Here is a 9,692-nt window from a genome sequence, read left to right as displayed (position 1 = left end):
GAAAAGTTGCAGGAGCGTGCATAGGCCAAAAGGCATTCTCGATAGGCAAATGTTCGTATGGGCACGTGAAAGTCGTCTTCTCTTGATCTTCCGGCGCTATTGCAATTTGGTTGTAGCCTGAATATCCATCTAGGAAGCAGTAGAACTCATGGCCTGCTAAACTCTCTAACATTTGATCGATGAATGCAATGGAAATGATCTTACGAGTGCAGAATTCAGCTTGCGATAATCAATACATACTCTCCACCCGTGACTGTTCGTGTCGAACTAGCTCATGTTGTCATTCCGGACCACTGTCATTACCCTTCTTCGGTACACCTGAACTGGACTCACCCATGCACTATCTGAAAGTTGATAAATTATGCCCGCATCTAAAGCTTTAACACCTCTTCTTGACCACTTTCTGCATCGATGGGTTCAATCTTCGTTGTGGTTGGACAGTAGGCTTGAAACTTTCCTCCATTAAGATCTGTGCGTGCAGATTGAAGATGATACCTTTGATATCCGCAATTGTCCATCCAAGGCCTTCTTGTACCTTCTCAAAATGCGCAGCAAATTTTCTTCCTCTACAACACTCAAGAAGCATTAATAATGACTGGAAAGAATTTATCCTCTTAAAAAATGCATACTTAAATGAGATGGTAGTTGTTGAGCTCAAGTGTAGGCGCCCTTCGTGATTGGTAAAGTTGACTGAGACCCAAGCTCCAATTTCTCTGATCAATTACCTCGAGACGACCTAAGGGTGGTAAAGCCTTAAGTATCTTAGACACTCACTTAACTCTTCACTAACAACCTCATCCTCTTGGTCTCTAGAATTCATCAAACAATTCTCAAAGGCAAGATTGGGTAGTTCTCTTCAAAATTCTGCTAAACTACGGTTGCGAGAACATCGATCTTAAAGCATGAATCTAACTCAGACGGACGCTTCATAGAGTTGAATACATCAAATTCTACTTGCTCATCTCTACCCTAAGATCAATTTCCTGGTGGACATCTATCAATGTTCTCCCCGTGGCCAGAAAAAGGTTCCCTAAATTAAAGGTATTTCCCTATCTTCCTCCATATCTAGCACTATGAAATCTACAGGGAATATCAGTTTATTACCTTAATCAGGACGTCTCCGACTACCCCCTAGGATATGTGATCGATCTATCAGCTAATTGGAGAGAGAACCGGGTGGGGCTTTACTTCCCCCAATCCAAGTTTCCTGTAAATGGAAAACGGCATTAAGTTAATACTAGCCCCTAAATGCGCATAGCACTTTATCAAAATAACAACCACCAATAATAAAGGGATAGTGAAACTCCCTGGATCTCGTAGTTTAGGTGGTGTTTCTTGAATCAAGCGCGCATTACATCTCTGTCAGCATGACTTTCTCGTGTTCCCGAATTTTCTCTTATGCGTGAGGATCTCCTTCAAAATTCGCATACTTCGGCATCTGTTCAAGCTATCAACAAAAAGGAATATTAATATGTAGACTGCGGAACATGTCAATGAACTTACCGAATTGCTTGTCTAGCTTCTGATTCTTCAACCGTTGTGGATACGGCAAGGTGCCTGTTGAAGATTATTCTGTGCATGTGTACGGTCGCCGCAGCGTTCAGATCCATCGCTGCGGCGATCGCGAGATATCTCTGACGAAATGGTGGTTATTTTCACAATCGCCGCGGCGATCGTCCTTTTCTGACGGACTCCTCTGATTTTCACGCTCGCCGCGGGCCATCATCTTCGTCTGCGGCGATCGTCCGTTTTCTCATCCTAAGGTTTAGTTCTAACCTCTGTTTTTCACCTTGCGAATTTTCCAAATTTTTTCCACTCCTCAGGGTGATTGCATGGGCCGTTCCGTTGGATTTTTCTCGTATCACTCGTAAAACCCCTTGACCTCGTCCTGCCAATATGTTGATGAATCTGCCCAATGAGTCTCTAGATTCCTTATAGATGCAGATTGGTTTTGAACCAGTACGTCGGTCTCTCAAACCTTTGCTTGTTCCTCAAGAACTTGGTTAATGCAGTTTCCAAGTTTTGATTTGTGCTTTGAGGTTGAAAAACGGTGTGCTTGTTTTTGCTCATTGTTATTGCTCCATGAAAAATAAGGTGTCTCCCATGCTGGATTATAACGTATTGGAATACGGATCCCTTGCCCTCTTTGGAAGTTGTTGACGTAGTTGGCTTGTTCATGTTGAGCAAACTGTTCCCTCTTGGCAATCGCTTGACGCATGATTTCCTGCACAAAGGTCACATGTTAGAGATGACGATTCAATTGCATTAATTTCAACATTACCTAATGGTTGGATGTTCGTAGTAGTGAGCACCAATGCAGTGTAACTGTCGACTTCGTGCATTCCGCTGATCTCCTTGCTGAATTTCTTTCTGGAGTCCCATATGGTTGTGTTCGCCATTACCTCAATCAGATGTATGTTCTTCTGGTGTTTTGGTGTTCAATGCTCCCATTGCACGATCTATCATGGCTTGAATGTTTGGTAGCAAACCTTAGTAGAACGTTTGCACTTGTGACCAGATTGGTATACCATGATGTGGGCACCTCCGTAGAAGATCCTTAAACCTTTCCCATGCTTCATACAATGACTCTGAATCCTATTGATAAAAGTTGGTAATCTCACTCCTCAATTTGGCCGACTTGGCAGGTGGAAAGTACTTAGTGAGGAACGCTTGAGCCAACTCATCCATGTCGTGAACCTCCAGATGGCAATGATATCACCAAGCCTTAGCTTATCCGTAGAGAGAATGGGAAAAGCTTAGTCTATTGCATCCTCGGATACCCCATATGCTTGAATGTGTACACAACTGAGGAAATTTGAGATATGCAGGTTAGGATCATCGTTTGGTAACCCAGCGATTGGATTGACTGCGAATCATTCCAATAATTGCTGGCTAATCCCGAATTGTTCGTTGAACGGGTGGTCTCCGATACGAATAACAACCATCAATAGTAGGACTAGAATAGCTTTCAATGCTCTCTGAACCACTGCTACTCCACCCATGCATTTTCCCAAATTACCTCATTCTCATTCTTGATTTTGCATATTAGGATTGATAATCCTCTGTTAGCCATTGCTTGTTCAGATTCAGCTTGTTCTCTTTTCTCTTTCAAGTTTTGCGGTTCTTCGATCTCAAAATCAAGTGGATATAGATGACCACGACCTCTGGAACGTAAATCTCCAGATTTAGCTGAAAACCACAAATAAGACAACAAAAATAACAATAATCAGTAAATAGAAATAAACAAATCAAATTAGCAACTAAATATTTCGTATTGATATTGGTAAAATAATAGTTCCCCGGCCAACGGCGCCAAAAACTTGACAGGCTATCGCAAGTGTACGAAATCGTGCAAGTAGTAAAACTCGAGTAAACGAGTGGCGAATCCCAAGGGAACTACCTACCAAGTACCAAACTATTATATTCTATTACTTTTGATTAAACTGAAGTTTAAGAATGATTTTAATGAAAAAGTAAAAAAACTAACCACTAAAAATTAAGTATGAATGAAAGTAAAACTTGTAAACACTGAAGTAAAAATCAATATGATTAAACCTAGGGCATAGATTTCACACCAATTTAATCCTATACATTGACTTTGTTGTGTTAACCTAATCGAGTGTATTCTAAAAGCCAAATCCCCTATTATTCCACTAACTCTCTCTCGAGCAATTAGCAATTAACCCTAACAATAACCACAAATCTCTAAATTGGAGTTAGGAGCTAAGAGATCATTAAGCTCTATGGAATTTACGGAGCCACAGATCGCGATAACTACTCTCAGCGTTCGCTCAATCTATGGTTTTATTACCTAAGACAAATCAGGTTTCATCTCTCGATCTCAACCTAACCCTTAAAATCATTCAACCCCGGGCCCTGAGAATTGAAAGCATCTGCATAGTAATAAAACTTAGAATCATAAACTCAATAAGGATGAAACAACCATTCAAGTCAACATATATAAATCGGGCTACATCTTAGCCCTAGACAAGAAAGTTGTTCATAATGAAAATAACAAAACCAATCATTCTCATTAATAAATCAATCTAAGAAAAGATAAACTTCTCTAATCGGTGAACGAGAGCTTTCAGGATCCCGATCTCTCAATTGGTAGCCGTCCTCTTCTCTCCCCTCCAAGTCTCTCCTTAACTTTTAAGACTCTCTTATACCTTAGGGTTGGTGTGCTTAGGAAAAATATTAGAAAACTTGGCCCATTCAGATTTGGATTAGGATAATGAATTAACACAAAAAACCGCGACCATCGCCGCGGCGGTAAGAATGATCGCGCGGCGACGTTCCTTCTATCCAAAGAATCTGTAAACTTAGAATTAGATGAAGTAATCAACACGAACATTGTAGCTCTTTGAATAGCTTTCAACCCACTAGAATCGTCAAATTCCGACTTCTACAGCTCAAGTATGATAGAAACATCGAGGCATACTCATGATGAAGAATTTCCAGATTTTCCGTAACATCTTCGACGTACCACAACTCCCCATTCGACCCTGATTCTTGTGCCGTTGTTCCTGCGTGTCGTGAATCCTATCGATAGCTTCTTTTCCCTTCAACACCTGTTTGAGCCTGAAAACACTTAAAGTGCACCCGTGATCCCATAAATGGTATTTATGAAAGAAATAATCCAATTCCACACTTTAAGCACATTTTTCCATAAATAAACCAATTAAATCACTAACAAAATATCAACATTCAAGCTCTTATAGGTCACTGAACCTCCTCATCCATTCATCTTATTTCAAATTGAAATGATTATTAAAGTATCGTCACTACCTCGTATTGATCTTGATGGCCGACTGTTCCATCTCGAAGACAGTGTGACATTCAATATTTTTGGAGAAAGTTTAGTTCTCCTTCATTTAAAATTCTTTCACTTGCACTAAATGTTTGTTCGAATGAGACGGTTGAGACAGGAACGCGAAAACATCCAAGGCAAGTCTTGATAATAACGAAAAAATACATTTTGCTCTCCAATAGTCTAAGAGATCAAGTTGGCTCTCTGTTGTGGATCTCTGGTAACATTTCGGGGTTGCAAATATTGTTGAAGCTCATTACTCTCGATTGCATGGAGACATACATTGTTGTTGTTGTTGTTGGTGGTGGCTTCTAAGAGGAGGGTGCTCGGATTGGGTCCTCTTCGGCCTATTAGTGCACCCCAGAGTAGAAGTTTCATTTGTCTTCTTATGTAGCTTCCCTGGATTTTACCTCTTTGCGGGTTCCCAACCTCTTTTCATATTGGAAATAATACTTCGAAGCTATTTTTTACCTCTCCTATTTGATTGGTATCTTTGGTTTGTAAATTTCACTTAATGTCAAAACCATTTTCTAAACCTGCTAATTTAATTCTAGGATCAATATAGCACCAAACAATAAAGAAAAGAAAGGGTCCAATATTTTTTAAAAAAAAATTTCCATTTTCTTAGTGCCTTAAAATTCATTGTTTTGTTTTTAAATAACTCGGAAATTTTTATAATGTATGTATTACCAATGGACTTGTAGATAATACACACCAGAAAGTTGTAAAGTGGATTGGTAAAAAATTTAAGAAAAAATGAAATATTTTAGCTATATGCCCCATTTTCTACCAAATAATGAGGACCTCTATATTTGCTACAAAAACTAATTATATTGCATAAGGTAAACATGAATCAAGATTAAATAATAGTACTATTCATCTAACAGCATGTCTAAGCAAAAGTTCTAGGAGACATATTTGATTTATTACAATGTCTTGAATTCAGCTTTCTTTATTTACTAGTAATCCAAGCTAAAGAACCCTAATTCTATCAATATTTTTTAATTTTTTCATACCACTTTTACAATTAAATAATAATGTGAATACACAACGTTGGTGAAAAAACTTTCAATGTTATAAAAGGATAATTAGCTTTAAAAAAATTATAGTGTAGTATTAGCACTTGCTTATCTAAATTAACTTATCACTTTATCAAGAACATCATATTTCTAAAACTTCAACAATTTTATTATAAATTTGACCACTATACATATCCATTAATCTAAATCTAATAAATTTATTTAATTTAAATTCATTATCAAAATAATGACTAGTCACACAAATATAATCTTGTTTAGCTCTACCATCCAAATATCGGCAGTTAGAGCACACTAACATGCAACTATGTATTTATTTTAATTCTAATTTATTTTTCTAAACAATTTATAAATATTTCTAGTTGCAGTTTTAGAATAACTTTTAATCTGAAAAAAATATTTAAAACTCTTTCAAAATATTATCTTCAGCCATATAATAGGGTGATCAGTGCAGAATATATAAAACTACTGTTCCCTATATACATCAGAATTATAACGCCAAGTAGTACCCATATTGTTATTTGAGTTTGATTGTTTCTCATTTCCATGTTGATAATGTTATTAGCATGCCTTTTTAGTAATAGTACCATTACCTGAATAGCTATAAATATTTCCACATATTTGTATCTTGTTTTCGACTTGACGCCATTTTTGTCTCGTAAAACTGTGCGAAATGACCACAATGTCTATGTGTGTCTATCTTCGGTTTCGAAGGCGGGTGATGAACCCGCCTCAGCTTGAGATGAAGTTGGACAAGGACGAGAGATTACGAGGACGACTTCTAGAAACCAGGGAGCTGGGTGGAATCGGGGCATATTTTGAGGTGTATCATTGAGATGGGAAAACGCTATTTGAATCTCCCTGCATTAGTTAGTAAAATCAGCGGACTATGATAGGATAGTATTTTCTCATCATAATTGATGGGAGAGAAATATCTATCCATTTAGTGAAAAAAAAATTGAGTAGAAGAAATAAAAATTAAAGAAAGAGAATTGGATATGGAAATTGATTGGAAAATTGAATTGAAAAATTGCAAAAACTAATAAAAATAAAATAAAGCAAATTGATAACAAAGAAATTAAGAGAATAAATGAATAATGAGAGATTAGATATTAGAGAAATGAGAGAATGGAGAATTTGAGTTGGAGAAAAAGTGAGAGTTTAGGGCCATTTATAGAAAAAAAAAGGGGAAAAGAAATGACGAAAAAGACCCTCCAGCGGCTATAAAACGCTATATTTCAAAGGTATAGGGGTAATTTGAAAAAAAAAATTCAATTTTTTTTTATTTCTTTCGGACCCGATGGGTTGGCCGTTGGGTGTAACAGCAACCCACGAGTTGACAACAGCCAACCCGCGGGTTGGCGGTTCTTTCTTTAGAAAGGATAAAATAGCAACCCGCGGGCGGCGGGGTGCCATTTTGCAACCCGGCCCGCCAGGGGGTGCTGCCAAGTTGGGTTGAACCCGGCCCACCTTATTGGCAGTCCGAGTTCAACCCTCTTCATTGCGGGCGGGTTAGGGTTGACCGCCTAACGGCCCATTTGTTCCACCTCTATTCCGGACAAATATATCCATTTCAACTCAACTTATAAAAAAACATTTTCCCCATGATGTGATGTTGATACAATAGAGGTCACCTTAATTTAATTATAGCAATTTATAAATTACATATATACCATAATTATAAACATAAATCGAGCATTCAGCCATTCACCTTCATTTAAAAGTACAATTACGTTTACGTAATTGATTATTGAATTTTAGATACCAGATAACAAGATAATAATATACTATACTAATAAACATTTCATCCTAATATTTGACTGAAGTAACACTTTAATCTTGTAAAAAATTTGTAATGTATATTTTGATCCCTACATTAGCTAACCTAGGGACCAAATTTATTAAAAATTATAAGACTGAAGTTAATATACAATATATGAAAAAATATGCTTTGATGATAATGTTAAGTTTTATCATACTTTATTGCTCACAATTTTTAACATATCATTGATATCCCTTGCCCTATTATTGATTTTTTTATTTATTTTAATTCTTTTTGTAATTTTAAAAGATTTTTTCAATTGGCATATGTGGACTATCATACAAGAGGTATAATAACACTTTACCCAATTAATTATTGTCAATTGACAGATTTAGGCAAAAGGTGTCAATGATCTACTTTTAAAATCATTAGAGATTTTTGGAAAAAAAAAAAAAAGACAAAGTTTCCCATATGATATAGATTAGGGTTGGATTGAGCGAGTATCTGGACTGAACTCGGCTCGACAGGTATAGTAACGAGCTCGAACCAGCTCGAGCTCAATCGACTGAATTATGAGTTCGAGCTCGTTCGTACAGATAGGTCTCATCGAGCTTGCTGACAAATAGGGACCTCACTGAGTTTGAATTCGTCTATCAAGCTCGAGTATTGCCGATTAGCTCGAGCTTTCAAACACATGTTCTCTTTCTTTCATTTGCCTTCTTTAATAAGTCAAAGTATCAAACTCACTTCAGTCTTATTTTTCATCAATATCTCTTTTCAAACTCCCACCTTAACCTTTCTTCAATCCAAGTTTGATTCCTTCTTATTTTTCTTTCAACCTTTCTTAATCTTCTTTTAGTCTTCATATTTTTCTCTCTTTCAGACGGCTTGGTTTTGTAATTACAGAGTTTTATAGTGGAATAAGCCAAAGAACAATTTTGGTTCCTTTTTTTTTGGATATGGTTAAAAATCTGGCTTAATTTGGTATTGAAGAAGTTCTTTAATTTGGTTAGGAGTGCATTATTATTTTATTATTGCTAGAAGAGAGAGAAGTGTTTTATATTTTTTTTTTAAGAGAAGAAGAGAGAAAAAGGTTTTTTTAGCACTCAAGTAATGTTCTGTCCTTTATTTACTACGGCACAAACACAATGTTCAAGCCCACCAATGATGAATAATGACCAATAAATAGTTCTTTCTTTGATTTTATGGGGGTGTATTGTTAGTTTTAAAACTAGTAATAACATTACCTTATACTATTTATAAAAAAGCAATACCCCCTTTTGAGTTCGAGCTTGAGGAATCTTAATGACCAATTAAATAGTTCTTTCTTTGATTTTTATGGGGGGTGTATTTGTTAGTTTTAAAACTAGTAAATCACATATACCTTATACTATTTGTAAAAATAGCATATACCCCCTTTTGAGTTTCAAGCTTGCTGAAGCTTGCAAGCTTGTCGAGCCTAGTTAGGCGCGATCGAACTCAACACGAAACTGTAGCCGAGTCACTCGAGCTTGAGCTTGAGCTCGGCTTGACTTTTTGAGCCCAAGCCACTCACAAGCGACTCAGCTTGACTGCCACCCCTAATAAATATAGACCTTAACCCAAGTGGTAGTTATGATAATTTCTCAGTATTTTATTTTGATCCACAAATGAGAGATATTGCATTAGTTTTATTATTATTATTGTAAAATTGAATTTACTTTTTACTAATACTTAAATCCAAACAAAAAAATATTAAGTGCACACGGGAGGTAGGCCCAGATAGTGTTGAAAATTTGTTATTTGGACTGATGTAGAGTGGGGGTTTTGGCTGTTGCATAAGAAAAGCATGACATACAAAACGTACTGGATGTGCTCAACCTCCGACCCCCGAAACCTGCCTTTCCATATTTTGTTGCCTTTTCCATGTATGTGGTCCCCACTTCTCATCATCACCACGTGTCAGACGATCATCGGTGCTCATTAGGCACTTAACAAACAAATGCATATTATATGGTTTTTATCAACCTCCCTTATTAACTCTTCCAAGTTCAAATCCATTCCATATTTTGCATTCAATTCTTTTTTTATGATTACACTAATT

General features: G+C 36.7%; 1 non-coding gene across 1 annotated transcript; it reads left to right on the top strand.

Annotated features, from left to right (window-relative positions):
- The first annotated feature begins 2,524 nt into the window (after nt 1–2,524).
- Nucleotides 2,525–2,631, top strand: LOC116129947. Its single transcript, XR_004127980.1, has one exon. It is a non-coding gene; the product is annotated as a small nucleolar RNA R71 (small nucleolar RNA).
- The last annotated feature ends 7,061 nt before the right edge of the window (nt 2,632–9,692 follow it).

Source organism: Pistacia vera, unplaced genomic scaffold (assembly GCF_008641045.1).
Source record: "Pistacia vera cultivar Batoury unplaced genomic scaffold, PisVer_v2 Contig214, whole genome shotgun sequence".
Taxonomy (NCBI): domain Eukaryota; kingdom Viridiplantae; phylum Streptophyta; class Magnoliopsida; order Sapindales; family Anacardiaceae; genus Pistacia; species Pistacia vera.
This window is presented reverse-complemented; position numbering and strand designations above follow the sequence as displayed.